Genomic DNA, 20,357 nt, shown 5'->3' with positions numbered 1-20,357 from the left:
TTCCTACTAATTTGCCCCATCAATTATTCCTTCAGTTGCTTTTCACTTCTCCTCGTCTAATTTATTGTTGTAGAATGAATGCACGAGGTTGGCTTAAGGATATAATGCCTAAAGTCATTCCGAAGGAGTGTCCTTCGACCAAGGATGCAATGCTACAATTTGGCTAATAGGATCTTAATGACCTTACTCGGAAGATCATTAGTCCGGTCCAATTAGGGGTCGTAATGCTTAGCTAGAAGCCAACTACGATCGTCGAATCAAGAGTTGATTCGCGGCTAACATAGACCGGATCCTACAAGGGTTACACAACAGAGTAGTGATTTGAACGGAGAGAATTGACTAGATGGATAATGGCAAATAAGTGGATTGGATCCATTATTGGTAAGTCTGAAAGATTCGGAGAAGTCCGAAGAGATAAACATGTCCGGGCCCAAAAGGGAGGCCCGGAATGGCTTTAGGGAGGCCGGCCATGTGATGGCCGACCTAGGCAATAGGGCCGGCCATGTGATGGCCGGCTAGGCCCTATGTGGGCCGGCCAAGGAAGCCCATAAAGGGCTATGTTGGCCGGCCACCTTAAGTGACCCAATGGAGGGTATTTTGGGTGTTGCCTAATAATTAGGTTTATGGAATCCTAGTTTGAGTCTAATACCTCTTCTAGGGATTTCTATATATACCTAATTATACAACCTAAAGAAAAAGACAACTGACACACAAGTTTGTGAGATCTTTTTTGAGTGTCTGAAAGAGTTTCAGAATATACATCTCAGAGAGAGAGAGAGAAAAGGAGTTTTCTCAAGTATCTAGTCAAGAATAAGGAGTTCTTCATCTCAACCTTCAAGAAGGTCCTAGCTGACTGAAAGGAGGGAGTTCAAGTCATTACTCGGTGTCTCAAGTAGAGGAGCTACACTTGGAGCTCTTATCTTCCGAATACTGGTCGGGATTTAGTTCGTGAGAAAGCGATTAAGAGGTAATCATCTTTCCAATCTAGTTCATTGGTATGTTCATGTATAGATCCTGGAAACTAGTGTTAAACATATGATGTTTGAGATTCCGCTACCAACACTAGACAATTAGGTGTATGAGATACCCTAGTACGATCCCCTACATGGCTGACCAGATTGTTGGAATATGAGGGTGTTGCTGTTTTAGGGGCTCTAAGTCAGTGTAAGTTTTGTTAAGACCTCTAGTATAAGAAAAAATATAGTCGTCATTCTTTTGGCTGTTGATATTTGTATGCTCGTGGCTCGTGCATGGGAGGGTACCGTGTCTGAAAGATGTAATAGTGTCATACATCATGCCAAATGGAGTCAGCCTCACATCGTAAACTAATGCAAAGGTCTTGTCATAAATGCATTGCTTGGAAAAAACAACAGATAACATAAGGTGATTGTGTGAATAATGCTTTACTTGTTCTTATATTTGGTCGAGTTTGAACTTTGAATATTACACCAATTAATTTCCTCTTATGTGTCAATGTGAGATTTTGTATTTCCATGCCCAGCTTCTAAGTGAGAACTTATTCCTGGAACATCATAGTAACACATACAAATTTCGTATATGGACTATCAAACTTCGTAAAGTACTCATGGATTTTGCAGCTACTGGTTAATTTAGGGTGTTTAACTTCTTTTCTCATTTTGCACCAATGGCAACTATGCTTTGGTATCAACTCATATAACTCAACGAAGCACTTCACTTCTGTTGAGTTTCTTTAGTATGTCCTCATGCGATGTAATTGTAAGAACATTCTGAATAAATATGAAAATCATAGTTGCCATTGGTGCAAATATTTTGTTCTTGTCAAATGAGGACTACGAGATGTTTGTAACGAGCACGTAACTTTGAAAGGTAATAAACTCATATTTATCTTGTAACCTTTTAAGTTATATTCAACTATATCATATGAAATGTTTTTTACGAAAACTAAAGGATTACAGACATGTAATAGGCCCGTTCTTGCTGGAAAACTAAAAACTGTGGTATAATGTCTTCCTATTGTTGCTTCTGACATCTAATTATTTTTATCATATACCAAGTTGTGATCTCCTTGGTTCATTGTGGTTGCTAATGTTATCTAATTTCTTTTACATGCTGGCACTTTTACACATTGTAATCCAATTTCTTCTTTCTTATTGTTTACAGGCCCAAGATGCTCTGAATCTTGCAAGTTACTGGAAGGAATGTTAAAAAGATTTATATTTACATTAAAACGTAACTTTGCCCTTGTTGTAGTACATATATGTCCAGGGTCTAATAATGGTAGCAGCATTACTCGTACTGAAATGTCATGTCATGGATAATCACAAGCAACCTGCCAAGAAAATTGATTCATGCATCCTTATTTATTTGATCTCTTTGCTTGCGAGATCTCATTGGGTGGATAGTTAAACACTTGGAAAACAGTATCTACCAGGTACGTGACAACTCAGAGTGTTCTTTCAGCTTTTGCATTAACGATCTTAATGTCAGTGCTCTCCAAAGCAGAAAGGACCACGTTTTGGTAAGTGGGAGGAACAAAATAAATGTTATTGAGAGAGATTTAAAGGAAAGGATCAAGCGAAAGAGGAGCTTTGATGAGAAGTAGAAACCGAGAAAGATTAAGTTCGACAAGAAATAGATGGATGAAGTAGTATGGATTAAGAGGACAAGAAAAGCTGAGCTCTAACAATATGTTTAGTGATTAAGTTTGACATTCAGTTTTAGATAAAGGATACACTTTGGGAACTTCATTAAATGTAGTTACGAAAAGAAGAAGCAAGATGAGGAGGCAACAATTACATGCAAACTTCAGAATTTTCTCACGATATTCTACTAGCTTGAATTTTTCTCTTTATCTTTTTGTTTTGCAGCTTTCCTGATGACTGTTGACCATAAAAATGTCTCATCTTGTATGCAACAGCAATTAATAAGGAAATAATTGTGGAGCAGAAGATGTGGGTATTGGTGAGGATATCCTACTGCACAATTGCACTCTCCTGGGACAGAGATGGGAAGTTTAGCTTTACAGAGGCTTCTATATTGTGAGATTATGAGGAAGTAAATTCATATTTATGCAATATGAGTCACAATTGCCGTTTACCAAATCAGAGCTTCGCCTCCATGAAGAAGGTTCCAAAGGATTGGGTGTTTAATGTAAGTGAGAGAAATGGTTGTGTTGGAAATGAATGGGCGTCGTCGATGTAGGTTGCTTGTTCTAAGAATTATGCTGCTCAAATTTCTATGCAAAACCATCAGTTTTCTTGCAACTAGTCTGCTAAAATAAGGGAAAAGTTTGACCAATCGTGGAAGAAGAGTTTTTGTTTCATTTATGTTAAGGAAGTCTTGGTGAGAAACAAGAGGCTTAAAGATGAAGTTTATGAAGCTTGAATCTAGGCTTGATCTCTGTCTTAAGGAAGTTAATTTATGCTAAAAACGTGTTCTTAAATGTGATTTTAATCTTCTAAGAAGTTGATGTCAGAAAGTACAACGGGTTTGGGAGGATCAAGTAACCATCAGGCCCGGCCACCGTTATACTCTTTAGTAGTTAGGAGGAACAATCAAGACATCAACTTCTCAGAATGTGAATGTTTTCGTTCTCTTATCCTTGTATATGGCCATAAAAATTCTAGTTTTCCGAATCCTACAGTTTCGTTCATGTCAAAACATTTTCAGTTTTCCAAAAATTATGTACTCAGGTAATTGATGTTTCTCTTCGCTCTAATTGTTTTTGTCAACTCATGTCTACGAGATGCTTCTTGGGAGCTCATAGCACTATAAGTCATGGTCTGTGTTTTCGAAGGAGAAAGTGGTAAAATAGATTAAGTAATTCGATGCTCACTTTTCAAATGACAAGGAGAAAAGGGTTGAAACAGAAAATTGATACATTAATTTGAGTGTTTTCAATTTGACTGAATTCATGTATGCCGTAGTTTTATGGCTGCGTTTGTTGGTGGCTCGTTATGAGCTCCAATCTTTATGTTGTTTTATAGGGGACCTCATAAGAGATGAGGCCGAGGAGCTGCATTATAGGGAAGGGACCTCATAACAGATGTAAAAACCAAGTTCCTGTTTTAGCATTTTCAATTCTAAGTTATGGCGCAATATTTAAGAACATTAATTAAATCATGTGTGTTCCTCAAACGATCAAACCATGATAAACCTAACCAAGTTGGATTTTCAACTTCCTTAAAGTTTTAGATTGTTGTTGACCCATCTTATGTGGTTTATAATGTAGATGATCAGGTTGCGTCGTGCCGTCATATTTGAACTCATTTTATTCAAAACTCACTTATGAGTTATGACCGAATACTCTGCATTTATGTTCTCACTTTATCAATGTTAAGGTTTGTATTTCATTCCTCATCTCAAGTTGATCAGGTCTCTTTCACTATCTTCTTTGGGCTGCACGTACATGGAGACCTTGGATTTTCTGACTTTCGTGATTTCATTTCCTTATAGGATTGCTTGTGAAGAGTGCTCCTTCGCAAGTTGAATATTGTATATTCATAACTGTGGAATTATTCTCTTACTCCATATTATCATATTTGTTGCAATTGATATTGGAATTGTTTGTTGATATTTCAAGATTGTAGTGACTTGCTTTTATTCTTCCACTTCTCACTTTCGATATTCATAATTGTGCAGGCGTGGATAACGTTTTTCAATGCCCAATCGGTAAGAACTATTAGATTTTAGGAGGTATATACCTCTATAAATTCCGTCTATCCTGCATTATATTTTCAAGAACATTATATTCTCAGGCCTCATCTACTTAATATCGTTTGTTCATGTAGTTTGTCATGCCAATTCCATCATTAAATGATAGTTCACAATGTGTAGTTTCTGCCTATCAGGTTAAGCCTCAAACATGCATATTTTTTTTCTGATTGTTACTGTAGGGTTCTTATTGCCTAATTATGTGTGTTTCTATTTAGAGATTAAAATTACCATTGTGCCTCAAGACCGTGAAAATTGAGTTTGATAACGGGAGAGAACAAAACGAACATTTTGCCTAATTATGAATTTTTGAATCACGATCAAATAATTGTTATCATATTATCAAATATAGTTCGATCAGAAAATGAGTTTATCTGAAGATCCCTTGAATTGTTTATAGTAGTAATTTCCAACTTTACCAGAAGATCCGATCCCTCTTCCCGTATCTATGTTCAATGATGATCTTTTATTTAACTCGTTCTTCCAATGTTTGTTATTTCCATCTTTTTTCGCACTATTTATTGTTTGTAGAATTAAATGCACGAGGTTGGCTGCCAGACTGCTGGATTATGACAATTTTCTTTGGTTTTCGAGAAGAACTTACACTTTTTTCCTCTTCAAATTCAATTATGAATTATAATCTGTCACTTGCTCGTTCGAAGTTTTATGCTTTCAACATATCGTTTTCTTGTTCAAATTTCATCTTAGCAATAGTAAATATGAGGGTGGTTCTGCATAGAACTTTCCTGTAAAAATTGTGTCCTGCCGAAGAAATCTATACTTTCCTGTTACTTGCTTTTCAATGTAACTTGATGCCTTTCCGTAAGCAAATTCTTCGATCAATCCTTGTTCTTGTGGTTGCTTTGTCGAGGAATCGCGCTGCTCAAATTTCTATGCAGAACCATTGGTTCTTTAATCAATCGTGGAAGTAGGGGTTGTCGTATCATTTATGTTAAGGAAGTAGGGGTGAGAGACTTGGCTTCAGGATGAAGCGTATGAAGCTTGGAACTGGGCTTATTCTCCATCTTAACCTTATTTTATATGTTAGGGTTTGTATTTCATTCCTTTTCTCAAGTTGATTAGGTCTCTTTCAATATGTTCTTTGTGGATTTTTATTTTTCGGGGTCGCACGTATATGGAGACCTTGGATTTTCGGACTTCCATGATTTCATCTTGCTGCAGGAAAATATGAGACTTTGATGAACGCATCATAGCAGACTATTCTAGAATCAGACTTCTTTTGAGATGGTTGTTTGTTGTGGTTCATTTTTGTAGGTAAGAAAATAATTTTGCTAATAGGGGGTTAAGCATTTCAGTAAAAGTGTTCCTCCCTGCTTCAAAATACCATGTTTTCTTTAATGGCTTTGGTTTATGTATTGAGGCAGATGGTTTGATAACTGATGATAACTGTTTGCAGCGATTAAGTAATGGTCATCATTGAGGAGAAGTTTAAATATTCGTCAACAGGTTAAATCAGCTCTTTGTTTTGTGCTTTAACAACTATTATCAGAATGTTTGGGTATAATGTTTATAATTTGTTGTGTTAATCTGAACCTTATCCTACTATGGATTTCATTCATGTTCAAAAGATTTATATTCCATACGTATGATGAACTTGAGGCTCCTGAAAAATGCAATTTGGTATTGTGTTTGTGGAAGTGACTTTTGCAGATGAAGATAGGTCTGAAATCATTTAAACAAACAACAAATATGAGCTAGTTAGCGAAGTCCATGAGCTAATAAATTGAATAACAGTTAAAAGTATCTAGTGAATGTCTGAAATCCTAATACTATGGATGCAGATGAAGATTGGTAGTTGTTTGTTTAGCACCTGAAAGCTACTGAGAGAAGGTAACTAAAAAATAAATGAGTTTTTAAGGTGTGCAAGCTTGTAAGCTTTTAAACACGGGTACACGTTTGGGCTGCCACGGTGCCACCTCATTTCACCTTACCAAAGCAAACTTCCTCAATTATTAAAATCCCTTTAAGAACATGGGTATCAAGTAATCATTTGAACTGTTCTGACTGTGTTATTTCCGCTGAATTGTAACTCAATTTTGCATAATAGGGCTGCCACGGTGCCACCTCATTTCACCTTACCAAAGCAAACTTCCTCAAATGTTAAAATCCCTTTAAGAAGATGGGTATCAAGTAATCATTTAAACTGTTCTGACTGCGTTATTTCCACTGAATTGTAACTCAATTTTGCATAATAGGGCAGTTCTTGTTGGAAGTCATACAATTTAATGTCGATGTACTATTTGAATTTTGTAAGCAACCTTCTGACATTTATATATGTTGATACATCTGATGTTGTCATTGTTGCTTCATTGTGGTTTCTAATGATATTATCCAATTTTGTCTACATGTCATCAACTGACTCACCAGCGTGTTGGGCATTTTTTCAGGAATTACACATTTTTTATCCAAGAGACCAAGTGTTCTAGAATATGATAGTACAAACATTATTGATGATAATGCAACGATGATGAATCTGTTCGGAAGGGGTAAGTTCCTTAAACTGTTTATGGTAGTAAGTTCTAAGTTTGCCTGAACATCTCTGTCATAGTGCTTGCTTATGAATTCCAATCTTGATGTTTTTGTTTTCTCCATTGCTAATGCTTTGTTGTTTCGTTAGCTGAGGCCTACCAGATGCTTCTATCTTGTGGGCACGTCATTACAAAGGTCAAAAACAAGCTCCTGTTTTACCTTTAACAGGCTTAGGTTAAGCACACATTATTTAGGTATATTAATTAATTTGTATGTTCTTCCAAGGATCAACATGATAAACCCACTGTTTTCGACCCAGGACATTATCACAAAAAATTCCTATGAGTATTAATCTTTGTGCAAGTCGATTTAGTCATGTTATATAGTTTATAATGTAGATAATGAGGTTTTAGCATGCCGCCATAGCGCAGTCTTGGATTTGCGTATAGGAGCTCATTTTATTCAGACTCACTTACGAGTTACGATGGCATACTTTGTATTTATATCCTTATATTTTACATTTTTTAAGGGTTTAACTTTCAATCTTCACATTAGTGAATTCACACGTGCCTAAGCTTTACACTTCGTTTTGTCAGGTAGCTTTTTTATGATTTTTAATCATTACGTGATATTTTTTTTCTTCACTAGTAATAGGCAGCTGTTCTTGAGAATTAGCCATAATTTTGGGTGATAGGGCCAGAGGAGAAAACTATTGCCACGTAATTAATTTGGTAGTCTGGTTTGAGAATTACCCGTATTTTGATGATAGACATTTTGGCGCCGCTACCCACATTCTTAACTAACTTCCGAAAACATCTCTTTGGTTTGAACGTTGAACATTTGGAATCCAGAGTGTTCCAACTAGGTGACAAATCATAGTGTGAAGCGCTTGTGCTTTCTTACTTATGGGAGCAAGTTGGGATGAATAGAGGTAGATGTACATATGATACTAGAGCGCACCTAGTGCATTATAGCAGTACAACCATAGCCCTAGGCGCCACACCTAGAGAAGTGTGTGACTGACTCTACCTCTCTTTTGGCGCCCTTTGTTGGTCGATATTTTTTCACTTTGGAGAGAACAAAAAACCGTTATGTTAAATCCTTGTTTTGTAGGTTCATTAAAAGTTTCCTTAGAATTTTCTAGTGGGACAAGTTGGAAGAAAGATGATTATAGATTCATAAAGGTTCTTTGCATCGGAATATAGAAGTGAACATATTCAAATGTATGCATTTATTTTGTTTAGAATGTTCATCTTGAAATTTTGATCTGAGCTCTAGCATGATTAATCCATTATACCATATTTATACATTTGCATGTTTTCTTAGATTAAAACCCAATGAGGAAGACTTCTATACAGAAAAAGGTGGAGCTTCTAAGAAACTGATGTTAGAAAGTACAAGTATAAATGTATGATGATTTTGGAGGATCAAGTAGTATTGTTATACTCGTAGTAAGTCGAAGGAATAATCCAAAAATTAACTCTTAAGGTAATTAATGTTTTCTTTCTTCAATCCTTGCATATGCATTTTGAAACATTTTGAGTTTTTAAAACCCTGCAGTTCCATTCGTGTTTTCTCTTCACTGCTTATGTTCCATCAGAGCAAGTGCAGTTTAATCATACAACATTCCCGTCTTCTAGGTTCATGAATTGTGTTGAGTTTCGATTTAGTTGTGGTTTCTTATCCTTGTTAAGTTTCAGTCTCTTGAGCAAAAAAGTAGTGCATGAATCTGTTCGCGACGAAGGCCAACATATATGGCAGGTGTATCTGGACATTGAGTGTTAAGATCTATACTTGGTCTCTTCGGTAATATTATATGACTAAGGTTGAGGTCATGCTTTTTTTTCATTGTGCAGTTGGATATTTAATAACATCCTCTTTAGTCTTTACAACTTGTCCAAATGATGCTTCAAGCTAAATTGATCGAAGAAAAGTAAAAAAATAGAAGAAGAGGAAAAAGTTAAGACCGCCCAATCTTTTGCCACATAATTTCGAATGTTATGGTATTTAAAAGGCTTATTAACTACTTTGGCTTCTGATTTATTTGGAAGCTCAAGCTGCTTTTAAAACAAAATTTACATTTTAATCGGAAAGAACATCACAAGTAATGTAGACATTGAAGATATCAAGGGAACATTATATTCTTGGATTAGGAAATTAGAAGGTTTTAAAAATGTAAATATTTTGGATGTAGTTGTTCCATGGGAGGCTTGGATATCGTGAGAGATTCCATAGTTCCTGCCCTTTTTGCCTTGTACATACATTTTTCTTAATATATCCATTCAAAGTTTCAACAAAAGAAAGGCGAGATCTCTCCTTTTTAGCTATGTCGGTGATTCAAATATTTCATTTGAGTTACATCGCTCACCGATCAACTTGGGTCAGATCATTGTTGTCTGAGGGATAAACACATAATAGCATATCCTCTATTTTAGTATTGAAATTTTGTTTAATATGGTCATCTGTTTTTTTTATTTTGGGTAATAAGATAATTTTACTAAAAAGTTTTTCACTTCACCTTTAATATTTGGTTGTTTTCTTTAGCTCAGGCCCACAATATGCTTGTTAGGAGCTCATACCGGAGGTAAGAAGACAAAGCTCTATTCTACCTCATTTTTATATGGTAAAACATAAAAGATAATCTTGTTTTTGGTGTTTTGGACTTAGTTTTCAACATATTTGGATTTTCAACCAAAGGAACCCAGGTATGTTTAAACCTATATATATTTTGTCCTTGTTTGAACATCTTTTTTTTTTTGAGGGGAAATAAATCTCATTAAAATAACATAAGTTTACAACAAAACGAGTAAGCATAAACTTATGAGAGTTAACAGAGAAGGACTAAACCAATAATCACTCCACTTTAGGGGGTGAATGCGGCCATAGCCAAATTATGGGCTACCCAATTGCAATTCCTAGGGGTAAAGAGTATGGTAACGTGTCGACTTGCCAGCCTCCCACGAAGACTCTCGATCTCATCCATCAATCTCCACGGGATATCAGCATCTACGGTGGATAACATATCTACCAAAACCCTACTGTCTCCCTCTAATATAAAGTCTCTCAAACCCATCTCCTCAGCTAGGTCGCATCCCAGCCAAAACCCTAGAAATTCGCTGTGTAATGGCGAACGTGGTCTGAAATGTAAGTTCTTCGAACCCACGATCACTCCATTAAAATCACGAGCAACCGCTGCTGCTGAAGCCCTATTTTCGGAGTAAGAACCATCACAGTTGATCTTTATTTGACCCATTTGTGGTGGAATCCAGTTATCTGCATCATGAGTAAGAAACGAAGAAGAAGAGGTGAGTAAAGGGGGTGCGTACCTTAGAGATTCTCTTGTATTCCACCAACATCGTTCGAGATCTGGAGGTTTTTGGTGAAAATGGGTTTCGTTTCGAGTCTTCCACCACTCCCATAACAGATGAGTAAAGATGAACCATTCTTTTTCCTTTTCTTTCTGTTGAAGAAGAGATTTTAGATTTGAAAATAATCCTTGGTTCATCTGTTGTAGGTGAGTATTGGCCGTGAGTTGTAATAGCTCTTTGAACTTCGGGCAATAACAGAAGAGATGATCCACCGTTTCTGATTCATTCAAATCGCATAAAATACAGACTTGAGGTACTTCTTGGATTCTTTTACCTATATTATGTAATGTAGCCACTCCATCGTGAATCAATTTCCAAATAAATTGTTGAATCTTCGGTTGCATGCCTTTAATATTCCAAAAAGTCTTCCAAGGAAAGTTATGAGCATCATCACTAAGAATGGGGAAAGATCTGTGTTCTGTGTAGTAGGATTTTGTATTAAATCTCCCACTCTCTGTTGGACACCATACTAGCTTATCACTTCTGTTATTATGTGGAATAGAGATCTCTGTGATGGCCTGCACACTTAATTGATCGAAATATCTGTTAATGAGATCTAAATTCCAATTATTTTCCCCCTGTATCATTAAATCAGAGACCCAAAATATGTTATTAGGGAGTTCTTCTCTAAAACTAGGTACTTTGTTTGAGAGATGGGGCAGCCAAGGGTCGGTTCTAATCTTGACAGTAGTACCATTTCCAATGATCCATAAAATGTTGTTTCTCATTGTGCATTTTGTTTTCATGATCGACTGCCAGAAGGGAGAAGTAGAACTAGGTGTCTCGGAGGACCAAAAGTCATCATTTTTAAAGTACTTAGAGTTTAAGAGTCTCACCCACACTGCATTAGAATTGGTTAGGAGACGCCAAGTCATTTTAGCAATTAAAGCCTCATTAACCAGTTTGAGGTTTCTAATGCCTAATCCCCCATGGTTCTTGGGAGAACATATAATCTCCCACTTGATAAAGTGCATTTTACTGCTATTTTGATTGTGATCCTACCAGAAACTTTTCTCAGCTATTTCAAGCTTTTTGATAGTATTATGAGGAATCATTTGATAGCTAAATGGATAAGTGCAAAATGAAGCTAATACAGATTTGATAAGAACTGTTCTACCTGTTTGGGAGATTAGTTTTTGTTTCCAACCAGATAAGTGTTTGTTAAATTTTTCCACTAACCATTGATGACTTTTGATGCGATTGCCCAGCTTGAGAATGAGAGCTCCCAGATACTTAGCTTGGTCGGTCATGATTGGAGCATTAAAAAGAGAGACGAATGAGGATTTCGTTGATTCAGGCACTCCCCTACTGAAGTACAAAGAAGATTTGTTGAAGTTTACTTTCTGCCCTGAAAAGTCTGCATATTCATTCATCATGTATATAATAGTATCTAGATTATGCTCAGTAGCTTTCCCAAAGATTATCAGGTCATCAGCAAAAAGCAAATGTGTAATGCTTGGGCTGGACTGATTAATCTTATACCCTGTAAGTTGGTTTTGATTTTCATAATGAGAAATAAGGAGGGAGAGTGATTGGGAGGTTAGGATAAAAAGGTAGGGGGACAGAGGGCAACCCTGCCTCAGGCCTCTAGTGGCCTGAAAATCCCCCACTAAATTACCATTTAACTTGATCCTGAATCTAGATGTGGTTACACAAGACATGATTAAACTTAGGATACGGCCAGTGATCCCAGTACTAATAAGGACTGATTTAAGAAAGTCCCAATTTACCCTATCATAAGCCTTGGCCATATCCATCTTAAGTGCAAAAGTACCATTCTTTGCTCTCGAATTGTTCATAGAATGCAAGAGTTCTTGGGTCACAATAATGTTGTCCATAATTTGTCTATTAGGAACAAAAGCATTTTGTGTCCACATGATAGAGTCCTCGAGACAAGGCCGAATTCTATTTGCAATTATTTTAGTGATGAACTTATAAATTGAGTTGCAAAGGGATATTGGTCTATAATCAGAGGCTAAACTCGGGTGTCGACACTTAGGAATCAAAGCTAAAGTAGTGAGATTGAGAGACGGATCGATTGAACCTGATTGGAATGCCGATTGGATGTAAGAGGTAAGTTCGGTTCCAATAATGTCCCAATGTTTTTGAAAAATGAAATTTGGTAGTCCATCTGGCCCCGGGCTTTTGATCGATCCAGTTTCCATCACTACTGCTCTAATTTCTTCGCTTGAAGGCACCCTTGAGATGTGGTCCAGATCCGTAGCCGATATTACCTTATATGCATTTAAGAGCTCAATAGGTGGTTGACCCACAGGTTCAGCCCGAAATAAGTTCTGAAAAAACCCCGTAAGTTCTTTTGCTATATCCTGTTCATTTGTCAAAGTCTGACCGTTCTCTGAAAGTAAACTATTAATTTGATTTTTCTGTTTTCTCATAGAGGCTGCAATATGAAATGCCGATGTGTTTCTATCTCCGTTTTTAGCCCAGTTTGCTCTAGACCTTTGTTCTGCTTTTGATCTTTGGACCTCTTCCAGAAAAATAATTTCTTCTTGAATAGTACTTTCAACATTAAGTGAATCTTGAGTTGGAGTAAGAACTTGAATATCAGTCAACCTTTTCCTAAGAATTTTTAATCTGGTTTTGATAATACCAAAAGCCCTTTTGCTCCAACTTTGAATTGAGTTTTTGACAAATTGTAATTTGTTTGGAAAGTTCCCTTCACTTCTATCCCATTCCAGTTGGAAAGTAGTTTCATAATCCTCGTGTTTTGTCCAAAAGAGTTCGTATTTCGAGATTGTTTGAAGAATTTGACCCTGAACCTTCAGTTTTAGTAAAATTGGTGCGTGGTCGCTGTTATATCTGGGCAAATGAAACAATCCAGATTCCGGGAATTCAAGAAGCCAATTAGCATCACACAAAACTCCATCTAATCTTTCTCTTGTTAAGTGATGTATGGTTTTGCTGTTGGTCCAAGTGAAGCTGGTCCGTTGTAGCCCAAATCGATGAGATTGGAATCTCGAATAAAATTCTGAAATTGAGACAGAAATGAAATATTAGTAGAGCCTCCACTTTTTTCAGATCGAGAGGAAATTGCATTGAGATCCCCAATGCAACAATAAGGATTAGTGATATTATTAATAATATTTAAAACCGATCTCCAAAAAGGGGATCTATCTTGGACCCTAGGGGGTCCGTAAATACATAACATATCCCAAGGAATCGGGTTGTTAGGAGTAAGAATAGTAAGATGAATAAGATTACAAGAGTGGGAATTAACTGAGACGTCCCAGTCTGGAGACCAATGTAAGAGTAAACCTCCACTCCGGCCGACCGAGGGGACAACATAATAATTAACAAGATTATATTTAGTGAATAAGTACAAAGGTTCATAGTTATTAAATCTAGTTTCAGAGAGGAAAACTAAAGAGGGACGAATAGCACCGAGGAACTGAGACAATGTATCTTTTGTCGGGGTGTTCCCAAGTCCCCGACAATTCCAAGCCAGAACATTCATGGTTCCTGCGGCATTTGGGCTGCCGTGGCCCTATCTTCAACTGGTTGAGGAGGAGTATGTTTAGACGATTTTTTGACTTGTTTCCTAATTCGAACTTCTGCCAATGGCATGTCTTCATCCAAATATCCACTTGTAGATGGAATGTCGATGTGCCCCGCTTGCAAGGTTGTTAAAGAATCTTTATAAAGAACATTGGAAATCACAGAAGTAATTCCCGTTTCAGTCTGGACTTTACTCCTTTTAGCCTGAAAAAGACTAGAAATCAAATTACCATAATTAGCGCGAATATTCGGGTGTTTAGCACACACCGATTCCACTCTATTCTCACCAACATCTTCAATATTCAAATCATTAAATTTTGGGATTAATTCTTGGCCAAATGATCCTAGTTCATGTAAAAGATTTCTAGTGGAAAATGGAACTTTGAAAGTTTCAGGGTATTTGGGAGTCATTTCCTTTAGGATTCTAGAACGAACCGAATCCGGTAGGTTTTGTTTGAGAAGGTCTCCAAAAGCCAACATAGTAGGGCAGAATTTTATATTGTGCCCTACAAATCCACAGTAAATGCAAAAACGTGGGAGTTTTTCCACTCTAATTTCTATAGATATAAGTTTAGACTGTGAAAGTTTAAGATTCACTCTAGGCTTAAGGGCCTGTTTAATGCATAAATTAACCCGAACGCGACCAAACAGGCTCCATTTAGTCGCATCTTCCGGAGTGGTTGGAATGTAGGAACCAATTGATCCTGCCAGACGGTTCACAATAGTACAATTGAGATGACTAGGAGGAATTCCATGGAGTTGAATCCAAAACCACACATAATCAAAAGAGTGTTCTGTCGGGGAAATCGCCGGTTCACATTGTTGTAAAACAATGAGTTCTTCTTGAATGATCCATGGAGAACTCTCGATCGCTATATCCAATTCCGAGGCCGTCTGAAATTTGATAAGAAATAAATTGTCCCGTACTTCCGATATTGTGAATTTATTCGGTCCATGTATAATACGAGAAAGACGATACATAGCTTGACCTATATCTATTTTCCTCGGACTTTGGAACCAAATAACTCCTTGTTTGATGATGTCTGAGTCGCCGGCACTAACATCTCCTCCTTCCACCGTTGGAGGAATAAATTCTTCTGTGGTTAAAGATTCAATTTGAGTTATGAATTGATTGTCCGAATTCTCCATTGCAAATACTTTTAAAAAACAAATACTGATCAAAGAGACTAAATCTCGACTATGAAAAGCCCCTATAGAGCGTGGATGAGAAGATTTAAGACTTGTAAAAGTCCAAATCGAGCAAAAGAGGAATATAAATGGTGGAGAACTGCCAAGATTTGATCGGAAAAGTAGGATAACTACCTATAATCGGTTATGAAACTGCCTAATCTAGCGGAAATATTCCACCAAAGGTGGCGCCGGAGAAGAGAGAAAGTAGGAGAGAGAAAATCTCCGCCCGAGAGCAAATTGAGCAATTATTATTAATAAATATATATTAAAAAAAAAACTTGTTTGAACATCTTGAAAACCATAAATTTGATTTTTTCTCCGTTTTACTTACTTTTGTTATAATGTTCCAGTATTGATTTTGTTCATGATTGAAAATTGTATATGACAGGATAATGCAGGTTTATAGGGTTTAAAAGAGTAACTCGCTTGAAGTAGATTGCTTTTATCAGCAATTTATGAGAACTACATGAGATTCCTGGACAAAGGGAGCAATGGGATAGGTATGACCGTACGAAACAAAGTCATAAGTAGCGTCAGCCTTTAGGGCATGAAATTAATAAATGGCATTTTAAATGTGTGGGTCATGTTATTCAATCAGGATGAATTTGGCCTTTTGAATGTACAGGTCCTGTAAGATTAAAGACCACCATTAGACGCCAGTCTTTTTAACCACTAATGGTTCTAATCCACATTAGTGATCACAACTAGACACTGTTAGGACTCAAAGAGAGGTTTTAGTTTCAATGCTTGCCAGCTGCCTAGGAGATCCCTTTTGACATTGTGAAGTGGTGTGTTGACGAATGAAGGTTCAAGAATCCATGAAAATCCTTGTGCAACCATGACATTCTAAAAAAATATTTCTGGCTTGTGAAGAACGTAGATTATCATGGATAAGACCAAACTTAATATCCGATGTTGCTTTAACAATCAAATGTTCACACATCCTTTAGGTCAAAGGTGTTCTTTCTTCATCTCTTTAGACATTGTCGATGTAATCATATTCTTGCGCTATTGAAAAAATATGAAAAACCCGTACTCCTACATTATGCACTTTCTATACAGGGAACCTGAAAAGTATAACTGTCACGTTGTACATAATTACTTCCAGAACTAGATAAGATTAACACCAACAGACGAAGTAAGCAGTTGGAAGAGTTTGCAGGGAAAATGAGAGCATAAGCGGGGTATGGTTTATTCTACTTCAATTACATTGGTGTTTGAAGTTCTCTGGAACGCACGCAAGTCATATCTGCTTAACAAGCTTTACCTTCAGATGTAGTTCTTCAATTAAAGGTTAATAGAGTTACCTTCAATTGCATCAGGTGAGATTTGATCTATCACTGTCATGTCTTTACATCTCAAGTAACTGCCTCAAACATTTAATTCCGGCTTTTTCAATTAATATTATTAGGAACTTAGGATCTGGTTAATATCTTTTTTTGCCATTTCTCTAATTTTTATATTAATTTGATATTCTTAACATTTTCATAAGAAGCCCAGTGTGTTGGTTCTATTGTATCCTGATCCTTACTTGAACTTGGTTATCCATTTGTGGAGCAACACAGATTTGTGAAAGATGTATAAAGCCTGATGAAATTGCTCCTAGGTGACATATTTAGTGACAAAGTTAATGTGTTTTATAGATTTAGTTAAGTGAATCAGACTCAATGCAGTTTCCAGGGTTAGGTTTGATTTGGTGAAGGAAACTGCTCACTGGCTTCTCTCTAGAGGTCATCAATTTTTTTCCCTTTTCTGGTTAAGTCGTGTTCACTATAATTAAGATAGAGTACCCTAGCCTGGCTCTCAGGGAAGCTTTGTGCTTTAGGAATACATTTTATTTTTTCAGCAATGTCTAGTGAAGAGGTTATTGATGGCGGGAAGAAAAAAATGGATGAGATGGATCAGGTTGTTGACCGGTGAAAAGTGGTGTGAGTAACTTAAAACATTTCTTTGCCTAACAGTTGTTATAACTTATAACGACCAAAGCCTCACCTAGAAAATTTATGTAGGTTGTGGGAGGAATAGTCGAAGTGGGAGATCAAAGTGGAACGGCCTTGAAGGGTCAACTGAGTAGGTTAAGTGCGAGTTCGTTACTAGTTCCTTAAACATCTGATACCAGAGTTAAGTTAATACAGTGGCCACCCTCCCTACTTGCATGATACCTTACATTTCATTTCTTTTCATTACTCTACCTTTCAGATCCTAAAAGCACATGTGGCAGCCCAATTTCATCTTTGGATAAGTATAGGTAAGTTCTCATTTCGTGGATCTTTGATTGTTTGTAAAGCCTACACTGCTACATTATTAGATGTCCTTTACTCAAATGATATTTTTGTTTGTACATTTGAAAGATTTTTCTTTACAAGGGGTATAAAAGTGCAAGCTCAAAAAACACGAATTCAGACCATGTTCTTGCGGTTTATTCTCTTATATGCTTAAATGATCATCTTGATCATTATGAGTTATGTATTATATCTTTACAGGATAAAATTGCATATCAAGGAGTTCTAATGTAAGGTGATATTTGCTAAATTGTGCCATGGTGTTATGTCAGAGTAATAACGAAGGTTTCTTTCCCTTGATCGTTGTTGGGTACTAACATAGGGACCCTTTTATGTCAAACTTCAGACCAAAATTTACTGTCTCTCTCAATTTCCAATAATATGTGTTGTTTGAGCATGTTAAAAACCTCAAATTTGATATTCTGTACACCTTCTCATTGTTACTTGTTAAAATGCTTTTATGTATTGATGAAGATCCTATTTTTTTTTAATTGTTCAGCGTGTGCATCGAACCCTTGACCTCTAGGTGGAAGATTATACCTCTTACCACTCCAACCAAGGGTTGTTGGCATGAAGATCCTATTTTTCTTGTATATTTGAGGTCTTATAGTACAAAAGGTACAAAAATTGTCGACGTTGTCAACTCATACACTGGGAAAGCATCGTATCAACAGGCAAAACTCTTATATTAAGGTAAAATGCTTCTTTAACCCTCTAAACGATTTCCAATGTCTTACTTTTGTTGGTTGTGTTTGAAGTGAGAACTTAATGCTGGTATGGTAAATGTTATTGGAGCATCTTTAAAGCCTGTTTGACGTTCTCTTCTCATTGTTAGTTGTTATAATGCATTTTATGTATGAAGATCCTACTTTCAAGTATTCTTTGGGGTTTGAAGTAGGAAAAAGTGTAAAAATGGGATGATCTTGTCATATTATACAGTGGATAGCCTTGTTGTTATGATTGTTACATTTGTATAAATACATGTTATGTAGGGTCTGAGTATCGAGGTGGTAGATAACTATAGGAAGCTGATGCCACTTTGGAAGATGGTAATATAGAAAGCTATTACAGGATGTGGAAATTTTTTGTTGCAATTGTTGCATATAATGATGTCTCACTTCTAAGTTCTAATATTGACCATAAGTGAGTCGAAGAAATATTCAGATTGCATCAATTGTAGCAACCTCAAACATTTAATGCCCATTTTTCAATTGATATCATTAGGAACTTAGGATCTGGTATAACAAAATTGCTTGTTATTGTTGCCATTTCTGTAATATTTATATGATTTTGATATTTTTAACATAAGAAGCCTATTTTGCTGGTTCTATTGTACACCAATGCCTACTTGTACTTTGCTATCCTTTTGAGGAGCAAAAAGGTTTGTGAAAGGTTGATATTGGTTTTAGGCGACACAAGCAACCCTGAAGCACACATTTGGCGAGAGAGGTAGTGTGTTTTACAGATTCAGTTAAGTAAGTCAGACTTGATGCAATTTCTTGGATTAAGGTTCGATTTGGTGAATGAAATTGCTGACTGGTTGCTCTTTGGAGGACTATTTCAACTAATTTCCCTTGTCTAATTAAGTTGTCTTTGCTACGAATAAGAGAGAATGCCCTAGACTGGCTACGGGAGAAGTTTTGTGCTTCACGAATACTTTTTTATTCTGCTCTTGTTTATTTTTTTTCCGCAATGTGAGGTTATTGATGGCTGGAAGAAGAAAATGGATGAGATGAATCAGGCTGCTGAACGGTTGAAAATTGGTGTGAGTTAAGTTAAACATTTCTTTGCGTAACAGTTGACTGTTGTTGTAACTTGAGGGGCCTTACGTTCAGAATCAATGTAGGTTATTGAACAATCAGTTTAAGTGGGAGCTCAAACTCGAGCTACCGTGAGGGGTTAATGCCAGGTTTGTACTAGTTACTATTACATTTGACACCAGACTGAAGTTAATACAGTGCCCATGCCCACCCTTCTTAGCTGCTAGCAAGGTTGATTCAGCACCTTACATGTCATTTCTTTTAGTGTTTTTGTATAATACTGATAACTAATATGTCTTTCAGATCCTAAAAGCACATATGGTAGCCCGATTTCATCTTTGGAGAATTATTTGGTCTTTTACTAAATGCCATGAGTCGTTTAAGCTTGTTTCAGTGTCTTGGTTGAGGGGTAAACTAACAAAAGGTTGTTTTATTTTTGTGTACTTTCAACATTTTGGTACTTAAAATATGTTGTTGTCTTTTTGAATATTCGGTTAGAAGTATGATATGTTCGTACCTTTTATTTTATGTTAGTGTTATTATTAAGGTATGCTGCAAAAACATACGCTATAAGGACAAAACTTACTGAGTTTCGGTTTGATGGTAGTTGAATTCTCGACTTAGTGTCAACTAATTGAAGCTCTAGGTATAGTAGACTTCCAGAGGTTTGTGACATTATTGTTTTATGAAGTACTATTTTGTTCGGCTTTATGTTTCTGTTAGTTGGAGTGATTTTATTTGTGTTTTTGGTTTGTGTTTTCGGTTTGCGTTTGTTTGAGTTTGTTTTTATGTTTTGTATTTGTGGTTGTGTTTAATTTTCTTACCACACTATTATTTTCTTATCGCGCATGTGTATTCATTCACATATTCATGCAGGCAAACATCTCAATTGGACCGTGTAGCTTTGAAATCCACTTTTATCAATGCAGATCCTACTTTTCTTGGGGTTCTGAAGTATGAAAAAATGCAAAAATATTATATGTCAAAGGTTTTCTTTCTTCACGTCTGTAGACACTATCAAAGTAATCATATGCAGGCATTACTCACAAAATATT

At 36.4% G+C, this 20,357-nt stretch overlaps 2 long non-coding RNA genes across 2 annotated transcripts; both read left to right on the top strand.

Annotated features, from left to right (window-relative positions):
• The first annotated feature begins 4,286 nt into the window (after nucleotides 1–4,286).
• LOC147557342 (uncharacterized) lies at nucleotides 4,287–8,673 on the top strand. Its single transcript, XR_015233981.1, has 5 exons — nucleotides 4,287–5,744; nucleotides 5,878–5,970; nucleotides 6,113–6,162; nucleotides 7,104–7,202; nucleotides 8,512–8,673. It is a non-coding gene; the product is annotated as an uncharacterized LOC147557342 (long non-coding RNA).
• A 1,019-nt stretch (nucleotides 8,674–9,692) lies between these two features.
• LOC147557341 (uncharacterized) lies at nucleotides 9,693–15,768 on the top strand. The gene is made up of 3 exons (XR_015233982.1): nucleotides 9,693–9,769; nucleotides 9,853–9,890; nucleotides 15,649–15,768. It is a non-coding gene; the product is annotated as an uncharacterized LOC147557341 (long non-coding RNA).
• The last annotated feature ends 4,589 nt before the right edge of the window (nucleotides 15,769–20,357 follow it).

Source organism: Eschscholzia californica, unplaced genomic scaffold (genome assembly GCF_041429995.1).
Source record: "Eschscholzia californica isolate CP2 unplaced genomic scaffold, dmEscCali1.0.p SCAF_2, whole genome shotgun sequence".
Taxonomy (NCBI): domain Eukaryota; kingdom Viridiplantae; phylum Streptophyta; class Magnoliopsida; order Ranunculales; family Papaveraceae; genus Eschscholzia; species Eschscholzia californica.
This window is presented reverse-complemented; position numbering and strand designations above follow the sequence as displayed.